Source organism: Triticum urartu, chromosome 2A (genome assembly GCF_056163025.1).
Source record: "Triticum urartu cultivar PI428250 chromosome 2A, HENAU_Tu73, whole genome shotgun sequence".
NCBI lineage: Eukaryota > Viridiplantae > Streptophyta > Magnoliopsida > Poales > Poaceae > Triticum > Triticum urartu.
The window spans coordinates 347,772,754-347,788,565 of record NC_141874.1 but is presented as its reverse complement, the minus strand read 5'-3'; positions in this window follow the sequence as shown (position 1 = coordinate 347,788,565).

Here is a 15,812-nt window from a genome sequence, read left to right as displayed (position 1 = left end):
CCTTGGCTGAAGTTGAGTCTAGTCACTGAAAAACTTTTACTAACATGGTTGTGTGTCTTACGGGCCCACGTTGCCATTGGGTGGTATTAGGGTCTTTTATTCCTTGTCTTACTCTGGGATTCCAATCTCTCTTCTCCTCGGGTTAAAGGTTTTACTGACTCTGACATTAGGATCTCGTGGTCACATCCACCCGAAGAACCCCTTATTACAAATGATCACCTACTACACCAGAAGATTTTGAAGATACCCTACGATGTTCTCTCAAGACTTTGTGTCATCGCTTTTGCAATTCCCTCTCATCAATAAACCCCTATGGATGACCACATACATTTGCCATTCATACCATCATTCCCCATTTATCTTGTTATCACAAGATACCCTAAGTTCTCTCTTTTGTTCTGAGAAACTTTGTGCCTACTGCCTTGCAGTTCTTTGTCACATGAATACCTCTATGGATAATTCCTCGCACTTACCGAGTATACGTTCGTCCCCAGTTGTTCATGTGTTTCACAAAATTCTTTGAAATACTATTCGATCTTCCGAAATCCTTAGTAGCGTATTGCTCTTGAAATTCTTGCCTGCTTGCATTATGGTTAATTCTGTTTGTCTAGCAATATTCCTTAAAATCCTTTGTGATTCCCATGTTGATCCTATTGATTCAACAGGTGTGCGCATGCACGCAATCATCAGTCGATTATTTTAAATTATGCTTCCGGCTCAGACGTCATTTTGAACATGAGCTGGTTCTCGACCAATCGAATTGCCACCAGTTGTACCTCTAGGTCTATTCAACTTACTCAAATTTGATCAGAGCATCTGATTCTGATACACCGATCTTGAAATCATAATTTCGTTGTATCTAAGCATTGAATTATTTAGACATTTCTATAATCTGATGCCTTTGCATTCTTTCTTCTTCTGGTTTAGCATCGGTACTCACATCGGATTCTTTGTGGTCCGCCAGACTCATTGCTGGATTATTATCCGACAGTTTCCTTCATCGAAAGCAAGAAGTGAATGAAAGGTTATGCATTGAAGAAGTGGGAGTCGACCTTGAACTTTATGTTCATGCCCATGGGCGTGATGTAGATCTTATCATGGAAGCTTCTCTTAAAATTAATTATCCCCTTGGTATAAGTTCATCTTATATCCGGGATTTGGTCTTTTGCAATCGTGGTTCTGGCCATATTGATATTGTTTGATTTCTTTTCTAGGTCAAGATAAAGCACTTGTCTTGTGCAGTTCAATGAATCTCCACAACCTCTAATTTGATCTTCCTTCGAGTATTACCCTCTGGTATCTCCAGAATAACAAAGAACCGTGTCACTTCCTATGAGTCTTGATCTAGTATTGCTTCTCACCGATTTCAGATTTCTCGGGTTCTGAGTTATTAGTCACTCGAGAACACCAATAAGTGAATCGATTCCACACTCTGATTCAACAACTTCTAGTAATCTTCATTGCTTGCGAGTTTATACTCAATCATGTCATTCCCAACTGATTGGCTACATCATCATCGTCATGCTAAAGCTTGACCATGCTACCTATGTCTTTTGTTCCAAGAACACAAATCCGACAGTGCGCTAAACTACATCGAACTTTCAACATCATATTGTTTGTGTTGAAAAGCAATTTCAATTCTGAGCTTGCAATCCTATCTGTGGTTCTGATAACTTTTTGCTTCACCCTTCCTTTTGCTTGATGTCATCGAAGATCGATTACATCTTCAAGAAGTCTCTCGACAAATGTGTCATGATCATCATCAACATTCTGAACTATTTTAGAATATCAATCAAATTCATGATGGGAAATACCATCCTTGCCCCCTTGAGGAATTGTTGTTGAGCCCCTCGGCCACCTCCTCATCTTTTCCTTGTTGAAATTGTACGACGTATTTTATAAGTAGTTTCCGATGGATCCATTGTGTATCCAAAGACTGTCCTTTACCTGATGACCATGTCAATGCTCTCCCAAAGCACGACTGTGGTACTCCGTTCATCAACAAGAACATTGGAAGCGCAATGCTAAATGTTTCTTGATCAACTATCCAACACCATTGTATGGGTAACATCATGAGTTTCCCCGCCCTTTCCCCTAGTTAGTTAAGTACTTGCAGTCTTATCATGATTATCTCGCTCTGCTTGCTCCTGGGAAGGAGATACACCTAATACTCTTGTATACATCCTTTCCTTTCCATTGTTCTGTTTAAATATGACAATCACTTTTTCCTTTCCATTGGTTTGTTTAACCCTTTTTGTGATCTTTATGATATAAGCAGTAATAATTCCCTCCTTATGTAAACACCTTGGTGTACAACTCTGTCAGTAAGACCCTGTTACTATCGTTGATGACATTCCGGTAACCACCGATAGACGAGAACTTTGCCTATTAGTTCGCCTCGTTTCAACGAGCAGGAAAATGGTTCTCTTCGTCTCTCGCCCTTGGTACCGACGCTTTTGCCAACCTAACTGACAGGCTATGCTCTGACCTGCCTGGCTATCATGACCATGCAAGATGTCACCACTATTTCTACTTTTAACCCACATGATGGGCCCATAACCCACTGTTCCATAGGAATGAAACCTGACTCTCCTGCACACCCTTGTTGCCAAAGTTATTCCTCACACTGGATTTGTATGTAATTCACTAGTCCCCTTCCTACGATGATCTACTCTGGTATCAAATGCAATATTTATTTCGTTGCTCTGAACCCCTTCCACCTTCTTTTTAGACATCGAATGATTGCCTACCCGTTAGAAACTTCTCGTGGTACCTTCTTACTTTGCTCTCGACATTTTCTTAAGTTTCTATTCGATAGTTACTTTTCGCCACCTTCCCTGATGTTATCTACCAGATAAGCAACCTTGTAGAGGTCCGTTCTTCCAAAGTCAACCCTTGTCCTTTTGTAAGTACGATGAAGATCCCGAAGGAAGGATGAAAACTTTGTCACGATGCACCGATGTATAGAAATGAATACATCAACGTAAGGGATCAACTTCTTCGAGAACAGCAACCAAGAAGGAGAAGATCCATTAGAATTTCGTAACCAATTCTTCCCCCTAACTCAACCACTTAAATCTTGGGACGATATTTCTTGTAGTGGAGGAGATTTGTAACACCCCGAGAATCATGCTATAGTGAACTAATACTAATGGTGCCATGACATCATTATTAATTTTTCTAAACTTCACTTTGATCCAAACACAGTTCAAATTCAAATTTTAAAATAAAGTCAAAAATAACATTTCTTTAAACAACTAAACAAAATTGTTCACAATGTGACAAAAATTCCCAAGCAATTGTGAAAATAACACATACTTCATTTGGATGCCCAAGTTGTCCATGTCAATTTATTGGGCCATTTGCATTTCTGTCCCTAACTCGAACAACCTAATCAGATATACCCCTAATTCGAAAGCCTGCTCAAAAATGCCCCTCCACCGTTACGTGCCCTTACAGAAATGCCCTTTTGCGTCGTTACCGTCCGGTCAAACAACTTTGACCGTCCTGAAAAAAATAGCAAAAAAATTTAAAAAAATCTAAAATTTTGTGAGATCGAAGATACTCATGTGCGCAAGGTGGGTGCAAATTTTTGTGCTATTTGGACATTCCAGGAGCTCGTGGCGAGGAAAAACAGTTAATATGCACGCTAGTGAACATTAAATTTGAAATAAAATAGCCAGAAAATTCAAAAAAATATGAAATTTTTTGGCATCAAAGAGGCTTGGGTGCACAAGGTGCTTGCAAGTTTTTTTGATCAAATGACTTGCGAGGAGCTCTCGCAAGAAAAAACAAAATAGTCATTTTTTCCCAAGTTTTTTCCCGGGCCAGATTTTGTTTTTTTCTCCACAAGCCCCTCCAATGTCCAAACACAACAAAAATTGGCACGCAGCTTTTAGACCATAGCCTCTTTGATGCCAAAAAATTTCATATTTTTTTGAATTTTCTTGCTATTTTTTCGAATTTACTGTTCGCAGGCTTACATATTTACTGTTTTTCCTTTGACACGAGCTCCTGGAATGCCCAAACAGCACGAAAAATTTCACGCACCTTGCGAACCTGAGTATCTTTGATCTCACAAATTTTCAGATTTTTTAGATTTTTTTTGCTATTTTTTTGGGGTCGGTCAATGCCCTTTGACCGGCTTTGACCGGACGGTAACGGCGCAAAAGGGCATTTCTGTAAGGGCACGTAACGGCAGAGGGGCATTTTTGAGCAGGCTTTCGAATTAGGGGCAAATGTGAGTAGTGGGTTCGAGTTAGGGACACAGATGTAAAAGACCCCAATTTATTTAGTGGTCAAGTTGCATTTAAATTATCCTTTTCAAAATAAAAAAATATTTATAGTTTTCCTTTTTGACCTCAAACTTTGTGGGCCTCTTCAACGTATTGCCTAGTATTTGTGTGCCAATTTTCACATTTAACCAAATCCATTTGTTAGCTAATGTAAATAGAAAACAGTAAAGAAAAATAAATAAACAGAAAAAGTAAAAGAAAAGAAACGGAGGACCTAACTTACTAGGCCACTTGGCCCACCTATCCATAAATGGCCCAGCCCACCCCCTGTTTTCCCCTTCCTCCTGCTACAGGAAGCAGAGGGGATCGTGGAGGCCATCCATGGCACCCCGGCCAGGTGCCGGCCTTCCACGACCTTCCCCATAGTCCACAAGACCCTGGCGCCCCTCCCCCAAACCCTAATCCCCTCCCTAGCTGCCCCCAGATCCGTTCCCCTTGGTGTTAGGCACACAGTTACTATGTGAACCTTGCACTTGGATCTTCGCCTCTTTGGAAGGTCCAACAATGATGATACTACAGTACAATATGCTTCTAGCAATACATGGGTCTGGCCCAATAATAATATACAAGATGCCACTTCATAAATTTCGTCCAGAGGCTATTCTAAGTGCTGCGCCACCTTATTATTGGGCCAGGCCCATGTATTTTTGAAATACTTAAGTATAGGCTATTTTTAGAGTCCGTATGTGTGGGAAAACAAGAGTTGGGGTTGGTTTCGGACCCCTCCTCCAAGGTCCACGAAATTCCCCTTCTTCTTCCATATATACAGCCCTTAGGGCGTCGTTTAGACTTTGGGTTTTGTTTAGACTAAACGTTCGCCATAGCTACAACTTCGCGTACTTCGTTTCTGTCCAACGACCAGACCAAGACGTCACAGAACCCCACCTTCATTAATAAAGCTTTCGTCTTTTATTCGCAATATCCCGATTACAATCTCAATTTCTTGCTTGTTCTTCGTTTGCTCGCAGGAAAGAGACCCTCGTGGTCAGGTTGATCGTGCTCCGGCGTGGTCAATAACCCTCGGAAGTTGGTTTAGCGATTGCTAAGGCGCGACATCTTCGCACGTTCGTAGTCGGATCGTCAAAGTCGACTCCCACAGAAAACGATATCTATCTCATCGAAACATCGGGACACCTTCGCCTCTATCAGTGTGGAACTGGACTAGAAAGTTGCGGCAATGATTCCCATTGCCCACCGCTATGGATCGTGCCATCCATGAAGAACACCTAGGACTGGAACCTGGAGGAGGACATGTAGCCCATCTATAACGTGTAAGTGGAGTATGGTAAATTGTGAACGGTAGCGCTGTGGACATATGTAGACTAGTCATGCACAAATTTATCACATGAATTGGAGATCAACTTGTGTGGCATACTGGCATTTGTTCTTTAGAATTTATTACTAGTAAATGTGTTATGTGTACGTGCAACTTGTGTGGTTGTTGCACGGGCTCCAACACGCTCTTTGAGAAAAAAAGGTGGCTCAACTTTGGATATAGGTGACGTGGCGGCATCATACAGTAGTATCGTTCGCTATAGTTGTAGTATACTCCTACTAGGACGACAATTCCTATAAAACCTTGCACTTAGCTCTTTGCCTCTTTAGGAGGTTCAACAGTTCGTACTCGTGTGAACCTTGCACTTGGATCTTCGCCTCTTTGGAAGGTCCAACAATGATGATACTACAGTACAATATGCTTCTAGCAATCTGACACCGATGAGGGTGGATCCTCTTAATTGGATCTTCGCCACTTTGGAAGGTCCAACAATGATGATACTATAGTATAATATGCTTCTAGTAATCTGACACCGAGGCACACAGTTACATGAGTGAGGTGTCTATATGTGAGGGACTTTAGCGTAATTGAGATATATATGGTCAATAGTGTGTGCACTGATGGTTGATCAATTTGTTTCACGGTATTTACTATGAGATAAAGATACTTTTGAACATGCGTGATATACCTTGATGTACCAGAATTACAAACCTAAGATTGAAATTTTGGAATTCGACTCCATCATTAGCTTTTGTAATTCATTTAAGAGGAGGTACATTTTTAAAGCCGGGATTTCGTGATTTCAAATTCATATATCAAACCTAGAGATATATACATACACGCATGTTCAAACTTTATAATCATCCACTTTATTCATACACATACACATTGTTGCTTTTGTCATCATATTTAGGATGAACACATTTGGAATTTCATTTGAATTGGACCATATGATGGTATTTTCTTGTAGTAGCTCAATGTTCCATATTTGAATTGAATGGACAATCTAAGTTTCGAGTTGGAGACATTGATTTTCAAAACTTGCACTTTTTTTGCGTGCAAAACAAATAAATTCTCGGCCATGATATCATAGTCGGCCGTACAAGAGCAGAACACTTATAATTTCAGGCGCCAAAAGCTTTCAAACTTCCCGCTCACATCAAAATATGTCGCGCCTGAAAGTTTAGCCCGGTGATATTCCTATTTGACCCCTGCCAGATGAATGGAAAAGGGCTGCTTTGGTAACTCCATTGTTTTCCCCTCTTTACCCCCAACATTCTTCCCCAAAGCCCCTCCCCTTCCCCTCCCTCCCCGACCCCCCCAACCACGGCAAGCCGCCGAATCTAGTCCTCTGCTGCAGCGGTGGACCTCGCACCCCGCTAGATCTACCTTCCGCACCTTGGAACCACCAACTGCCAACTCACCACTTCACCGAAGCCGCTTCAGCGACTGGCTTGTCCACCACTCCAGATCTCCTTGACCGCCATCATGGTCCACCGCACCGGATCTGCTTAACCGGCACCCTCGGCCACCACAGTGTAGGCCCTTCACTGACTCCCTCGTCCGCCCCATCGTTGGCCCTTCATACAAGCCCTCGTCTGCCGCAACAGATCCGCCCCACCAAAAGCACTGTACACCGCGCCTGCCGAAGCCTTCGTCCACCGCACCGGACCAGCTCCACGGACGCCATATTCAACTCCACCGACCCTGCTTTACTGACACCGCACACTCATCAGGTTATTTCGATTTGTACTCCTTCGGTTTTCTCTTCTTTATCATGCAACAGTTCACTTACCATAGATGAGCTTTCTTGTATGTCGACAGGCGCCGCAACCGAAGCACTGGAGCCGCTTCAGCAACGGCGACAGCCGGCCCAAACCCAACCGCAACACAAGCACGATTGATGATCCTTAGCTATCAAGTATGACAACGATACCCATACGTCGCCAAGAATCAGGTACAATTATCCAACGGTTGGTGCCTACGTTCACTTACTTAGCATAAGCACCGCACCTTTGAATTTCTTCAGGGCATCATTCAATTTTTCATGAGACGCGTTATTCTGCTTGCACCTGTAGGGCCATACTTCTGGCAGTGAACATGTTACATGTGCTAAATTACATACTAGTGCACATATAGTTAATATGCTTTAGTTTTGTCCTAAATATTACAGTACTTCCTAGATATCACTTCCTACTATTTTACTTCTTGCATGCTATATTTATGATAATGGTGTTGTTCTGATGCCACCTATTGGTTCCATCAGACTGCTTCATGTTCTCTATGCTTAATTACACATTAGCAAACTAGCATGTGGTTCCGCTGCTTTTTGTTCGTTTTACCCTACATTTTCTGATGCTAGCTATTACATCACTGCTCCGAGCCTCTATTCATTACTTTTGTGTGTGTTCTTGATCTTACCAAGTTGCATGACTAATTTGATGCTTCTATTAATTATGGAGCTGCCAACCCCATCAAGCAAAATATTTGTTCTTTTGGGGTTGGCACCTCGAACAAGCATAAAAATAGAGTGAAGCCGATATATTGTCATGTAAGCACACACCCTTCTTTCATTAGTTTAGATGAACCATTGATGATCAATTCGAACCAGTGCATGCGATTAAAATTAATTTTACCTAAACAGAGGGTGCAGAATAAACTACAACAATTAGATTTGCAACCACGGGATGCTGACGATATCTTTAAAGAACATTGCAACAGCAGCGAGGCTTCACAACAACATACTGTAAGCTAGTGTGTTTTAGTACATGTGAAATGTAATGTGTGCGGGCTGCTTTCTTGGCTTGTTCCCTCAACTTGTAATCCTACAGAATTACAAATAGTTCAATTGTCCGCTTTGCTGTATTGCTTGATTCGAATGCTTGTTTGTTATTTGTTAGGCTATACCTGAGTTGGCCAATATGTCAGCAGTGTGTGTTGTACTATCGTAAAGAAATGCATGCCTAGTTCATTTGAGTCCTTAAATTTTCCCCTAAAATTCATCACAAGACTGTCTTCGTAGTTTATATGAGGCCACGCTGTTAAGTGATTTCTTAGATTATTTCAACTGCTTAGATGCCTTTCAACTAGGGATGTCAACTGGGTCTCGTTTAATCCCGATTAAAGTCCACTAGTGGTATGATAGTTCAAAAGAGTTTTTATTTTTTGAGGAAAATGAACTAGGGATCTAGCATAAACTAACTAGATGGGACTGGCGGATGTCATTTATTTCCCAATTACATCCCTAGTTTCATATTACCATTTTAATTTGTTTTCGGATGATGCTGCTTCGAACCATTTAAATATAGCTTGCCATGCTCGACAATAATTTGTATGTCGTTTACCATGTAAGCTTACTGTCTGGATCATGCAATAACTATCTCTTATGTCCTGCAGAAACCTTTCAGGATGCCGTTCACACTAGGACACAATATACAGCCCCAGAAGCTACGTGTGGAAGCAGTGCGCCATCCATGTTACCAGATGGTAGCAGTTCAGAGGCAACACCGCCGGAGAGTAGTCTGAGCATAGATATTATAGTTCTTGAGGCTCTACTAGAGGCAGAAAGAGATGGTGTGGCTGCCATGAATGAGGTAATCTTGATCTTGAGGCTGGAAATTATGCAATTAGTTGCACGCATTATGCAAGCAACCCAAGAATTGGAGGAAGTAAGAATGTTGCATTTGAATACGGAGGAGGTCCTGTTGTTTCTGCTATCTGAAGCCCAGGGTAATCCCAGTTTTTCTTTAGATACCAGTTGAAATTGTCTGATAGAGGTGAAGGTGTCCCGATGTTTCAATGAGATAGATATCGTTTTTTGTGGAAGTCGACTTTGACGATCCGACTACGAACGTGCGAAGACGTCGTGCCTTAGCAATCGCTAAACCAACTTCCGAGGGTGATTGACCATGCCAGAGCATGAGCAACCTGACCACGAGGGTCTATTTCCTGCGAGCAAACGAAGAACAAGCAAGAAACTGAGATTGCAATCTGGATATTGCGAATTAAAGAGGAAAGATTTATTAGTGAAGGTGGGGGTCTGTGACATCTTGGTCTGGTCATTGGACACAAACGAAGTACGCCAAGTTGCAGCTATGGCGAACTTTTAATCTAAACAAAATCCAAAGTCTAAACGACGCCCTAAGGGCTGTATATATGGAGGAAGAGGGGGGGGGATTTCGTGGCCCTTGGAGGAGGGGTCCGAAACTTACCCTAACTCTTGTTTCCCCACACATACGGACTCTAAAAACAGCCTATACTTAAGTATTTCGAAAATACATGGGCCTGGCCCAATGATAAGGTGACGCAGCACCTAGAATAGCCTCTGGATAGAATTTATGAAGTGGCATCTTGTATATTTCGTCCAAGGCTTCATGCACTCCTTATGGTGGCTTCAAAGTCCTGAAATCATCACTTGTAACTCCGTTCTTGATCGCCTTGCGCATGCCATCATCTCCATGCTTGAACTTGCTCCAAGGTTCATCTTGTCCAACCTAGGCCCTTCATTTGTAAGCAAAACAAATGTATCCAATTTAGGCAGCATCATATTCTCAAGAACATTAGAATCGTTACCAAGAAACGAAAGTACCTGATAATTCAATTGGTGTGCGCGAGGTCTAGTAATTGGCCCAGTATGTATAGCAGCAGGGCCTGTGGGTGTAACAATGGTATTGATGTCCTCATCATCCTCCCCTTCTTGAAATGAAGTCGTCCTCGACGAAAGCTCATCTTCCTCACCCAAATAAGGCTTCAAATCTGCAATGTTAAAGGTGGGACTAACCCCAAAATCAGCAGGCAGCTCCAGTTTATATGCATTATCATTTATTTTCTCTAACACCTTAAAAGGACCATCAGCACGTGGCATTAGCTTTGATTTGCGCAAATTAGGGAATCTATCCTCACGCAAATGTAACCAAACAAGATCTCCAGGTGCAAACACAACATGTTTTCTACCCTTATCTCCAGCAAGTTTATATTTAGCATTCATATTCTCAATGTTTTCCTTAGTTAACTCATGCATTTTTAAAATCAATTCAGCACGTTCTTTAGCATCAAAATTAACCTTCTCCGAAGACGGAAGAGGCAACAAATCAATAGGTGCACGAGGTAGGAAACCATACAAAATTTCAAAAGGGCACATCTTAGTAGTAGAATACAATGAATGATTATAAGAAAATGCAATATGAGGCAAGCATTCTTCCCACATTTTCTTATTATTCTTCAAAACAACCCTAAGCATAGTAGACAATGTTCTATTGACTACATCAGTTTGTCCATCAGTTTCGGGGTGACAAGTAGTACTAAAAAGCAGTTTAGTCTCCAACTTAGCCCATAAACGTCTGTAAAAGTGGCTAAGAAATTTAGTATTTGGCACACCATGCAAGCGAATAATTCCATGAAAGAACAAATCAGCAACATTAACAGCATCATCGCTTTTATGACATGGTATAAAGTGTGCCATTTTCGAGAACCTATCCACGACAACAAATATGCTATCCCTCCCCTTCTTTGTTCAAGGTAAACCTAAAACAAATTCCATAGATATATCCTCCCAAGGAACACTAGGTATAGGCAAAGGCATATATAAACCATGAGGATTGAGTCGTGACTTAGCTTTTTGACATGTAGTGCAGCGAGCAACAAAACGCTCAACATCCCGTCTCATCTTTGGCCAAAAGAAATGTGTAGGAAGTATATCCTCCATCTTCTTGACGCCAAAGTGTCCCATTAGTCCTCCTCCATGGGCCTCCTGCAACAACAAAAGACGAACGGAGCTAGCGGGAATGCATAGCTTGTTAGCACGAAACACAAATCCATCGTTAAGAACAAACTTGTTACAAGTTCTCCCTTCCTTACAATTCTGCAATACATCTTTAAATTCAGCATCATGCACATATTGATCTTTGATGGTCTCCAAACCAAATATTTTAAAGTCAAGTTGTGAAAGCATAGTATAACGACGGGACAATGCATCAGAAATAACATTATCTTTACCCTTCTTGTGTTTAATGACATAAGGGAAAGTCTCAATGAATTCAACAAATTTAGCATGTCTACGGTTCAATTTTGCTTGACTTTTAATGTGTTTCAAAGATTCATGATCATAATGTATAACAAATTCCTTGGGCCATAAATAATGTTGCCATGTTTCTAAGATCCGAACAAGAGCATATAATTCTTTATCATAAGTACGATAGTTCAAACTAGGCCCACTCAATTTTTCAGAAAAGTATGCAACATGTTTGCCATCTTGTAATAACACACCTCCTAATCCAATTCCACTAGCATCAAATTCAAGCACAAAAGTCTTATTAAAATCAGGAAGTTGGAGTAAAGGAGCATGTGTCAACTTATCTTTCAATACCGTGAAGGCTTCTTCCTGTGCGGTACCCCAAACAAAAGGTACATCCTTCTTTGTAAGCTCGTTGAGAGGTGCAGCAATGGTGCTAAGATCTCTCACAAAACACCTATAGAAACCAGCGAGGCCAAGAAAACTCCTCACTTGTGTGACCGTTTTGGGCTGCGGCCAACTCTCAATAGCTTCAATCTTGGCTTTATCAACTTCAATTCCCTGTGGAGTAACAACATAGCCTAGAAAAGATACTCGGTCGGTGCAGAAGGTGCACTTCCCAAGGTTACCAAACAACCGTGCATCACGTAGAGCAATAAAAACAACACGTAAATGTTCCAAATGTTCCTCCAAAGATTTGCTATAAATCAATATGTCATCAAAGTAAACTACCACAAATCATCCAATGAAAGCACGTAAAACTTCATTCATTAATCTCATGAAAGTACTAGGTGCATTAGTTAACCCAAAATGCATGACTAACCACTCATATAAACCAAACTTAGTTTTAAATGTTGTTTTCCATTCATCTCCCAATTTCATACGAATTTGATGGTATCCACTACGCAAATCAACTTTGGAGAAAATTGTAGAGCCACTCAATTCATCAGGCATATCATCTAGCCTAGGAATAGGATGACGATAATGAATAGTAATATTATTGATGCATCTACAATCAACACACATACGTGACATACCATCCTTTTTAGGCACTTGTATAATAGAAACAGCACAAGGACTAAGAGATTCGCGTATGTAACCTTTGTTGAGCAGGTCCTGTACTTGACGCATAATCTCCTTTGTCTCCTCTGGATTGGTACGTATGGTGCATGGTTGGGTAGCGATGCATCGGGAATTAAGTCAATTTGATGCTCAATCCCTCAAATAGGTGGTAATCCCGATGGAACGTCTTGTGGGAAGACGTCGGCGAACTCGTGGAAAATGTTAGTGACAGCAGGGGGCAAAGAGGAATGCACGTCCTCGAATGAAAATAATGCCACTTCGCACACAAAAGCATAGCAAACAGATTTGCAGAAATCTAGCTCATCAATATCAGATTTTGTGGCAAGTAAACATGCACTTTTCAATTTAATTTGAGAAGCAACACTAGATGGTTTATTATTAGGTTTCATTTGTTGCTCAAATTCTTTTGCCACAATCTGATTTTCACTCTTATTTTTGTCCTGTTTTGCTTTATTAGCTCTATTAATATCATCTTTCAAAATAGATTCAGGAGTCATACGAAGCAAAGTAATATGGCTATCCTTATGAACAAGAGTATACTGATTATTTCTACCATGGTGTATAGATTTTTTATCAAATTGCCATGGTCTACCAAGTAATAAGAAACATACTTGCATGGGTACCACATCACAATCAACATAATCATCATATGTAGAGATACTAAAATGCACACGAACTGTACGTGTTACCTTAACCTTGCCGCTGTTGTTGAACCATTGGATGTAGTAAGGATGTGGATGCGGTCTTGTGGTGAGAGATAGCTTCTCCACCATCTCCATGCTAGCCAAGTTGTTGCAACTCCCTCCATCTATGATGACGCGAACAAAACGTTCCTTCACAACTCCCTTTGTATGGAACAAACTATGCCTCTGATTTTGCTCAGCTTGTGTAACCTGCACACTCAAAACACGTTGAGCAACTAAACATTCATACCTGTCAGCATCTTCAGCAGCCATGTATTGTGTCTCATGATCAGAATCCTCTCCACCGTCTTCTTTGTGTGTAATAAGAGCCAAAGTCTCCTCATCATAGTCACTAGCGGACTCATACCCACCATCCTCGGTAGCAATCATCACACGCTGAGATTTGCATTCTCTCGCAAAATGTCATCTTCCCTTACAGCGATGACAAATAATATCACTTGTGTGCCCTGTTGATGCCATGGAAGAAGAAGAGCTTTGCGCAGGCCCAACAGGTGTGCTCTTGGCAGATAGTGGTGGTTGTGCCTGCTTTCTTGTATCACGACTGGAGGTGGCACCTGATGGAGATGCTTGTGCAATGGAAGTAGAGGATGCACGTGGTGTCCATGATGAAGATCGACCTACAGAAAAGTTAGTTCGTGTCAATGCCTGTCGATCCTGCACTTCACGTTCAGCTCTACAAGCAAGATGGAATGAATGAGTGATATTAGTATACTCCTTATACTCTAGAATGGTTTGAATCTCCGTATTTAATCCACCCATAAAACGTGCAAGCATAGCTTCATTCTCCTCAACAATACCACATCTAATCATGCCAGTTTGTAATTCCTGATAATATTCTTCTACAGAATTTTTTCCTTGTCTTAAACGCTGCAATTTTTGAAGTAATTCACGTTGATAATATGGTGGAACCCAATGAGTACGCATAGCAGTTTTCAAAGAAGCCCAAGTAGTTGGAATAGGATATAATCTACAATGTTCAGACCACCAAACACATGTGAAGCTAGTGAAAGCACAAACAGCAGCAGGAACACGTCTCTCCTCAGGATATTATAAACATGTAAAACGTTGTTCAGTTTCTAACTCCCATGTAAGATACATATCAGGAACATATCTACCCTCAAGTGGTGGAATATTCAATTTCAGTTTAGGAAGATGGTCATGATCTCGTATCTCATATGGTGGTGCAGCCCTACCATTGTGATGATATACCTGAGGATGGCCTGGTGGTGGTGGTGCTGGTGGTTGCACGTAGTTCTGATTTTGATCAACCTCATCCTCATAATGGTCCTCAACCTCTGCAGTAGCAGCAAAAGCTACAGAAGCATCAACAGCGGCACCAGAATTTTGCCCAGGGTCAATGGGAACGTGCTGTGCTCGTCCCACTTGATTGGGAAGGTGACGTTGTTGTTGTTGTTGTTGTTGCTATAGAGGTGCGTTAGGTGCAGCCGGTGGTGGTGGTGGAAGACGCGCGAGAAATTCATTAAACTTTTTATCGAGCTTTGTTTCGAACGTCTTCTCCATGCCATCTATCTTCTCCATGGCCTCTTCAAATCTGTTTAGCACATCTTGCACCTGTCCACTCATCATTTGCTGAAATTTATCATGCAACTCCTTATTCGTCATGTTCTCCCAGTCAGTCTCGTCGGCTTGTGATCCTGCCATGGTTAGTAGCAATAGAAACACACAAGAATATGATCCTATAGACTACTAACAAGAGGTGCTCGTGGGGTGTCACAAATCCATCAAGCAAATCTCAAATTCTTACCAGTTCTTACCCAGCAGCAGGCGGTCATCGGCAACCATCATAGTCCAAAATCGCAAAGCTTGGATAGAGCGATTACCAGGGAGAGTCAAACGCACGACGTAGATATATGTGGAGCTAGGAAGGCTTATAATATGGTAGCAAAAAGGGTCAACAATAATCAATTCAGAGTTGCAAACTTGAATAAACGCTCAACGACGGTACTGTGCTGGTCCTAGGCTAGACCGTGCTAGAGACGCGAGCCTAGAACACTAACAAAATCACGGCACTGCACATAAACAAGGGAGGAGCATGCTCTATTTTTCACTTTTTTCCTCTTTTTTTTTGCTCTGCAACAAAAAAAATTCAAAAAAGTCTACAAATGGTCTAAAAACTGCCTAGCAAGAATTTTCCAGACTTAGTTTATTTTTGAGTTTGGAACTATTTTTCTACTGCGGGTAGCACGGAATTTTGGGAGTCCTACTCTGTCACGACTCGAAGTATCGCGTGATCTGGAACTCGAAAACAAAGCAACAAATACTGGACTCGGACTGGTAGCGGAGATGAATCTGGTGGAACTCGGACTGGTGGCGGCGATGAATCTGGTGGAACTCCGACTGGTGGTTGTATATGGTGATGGTATATCTGGACTCGGATTGGTGGTTGTATAGGGCGATGGTATATGTGGACTCGGATTGGTGGT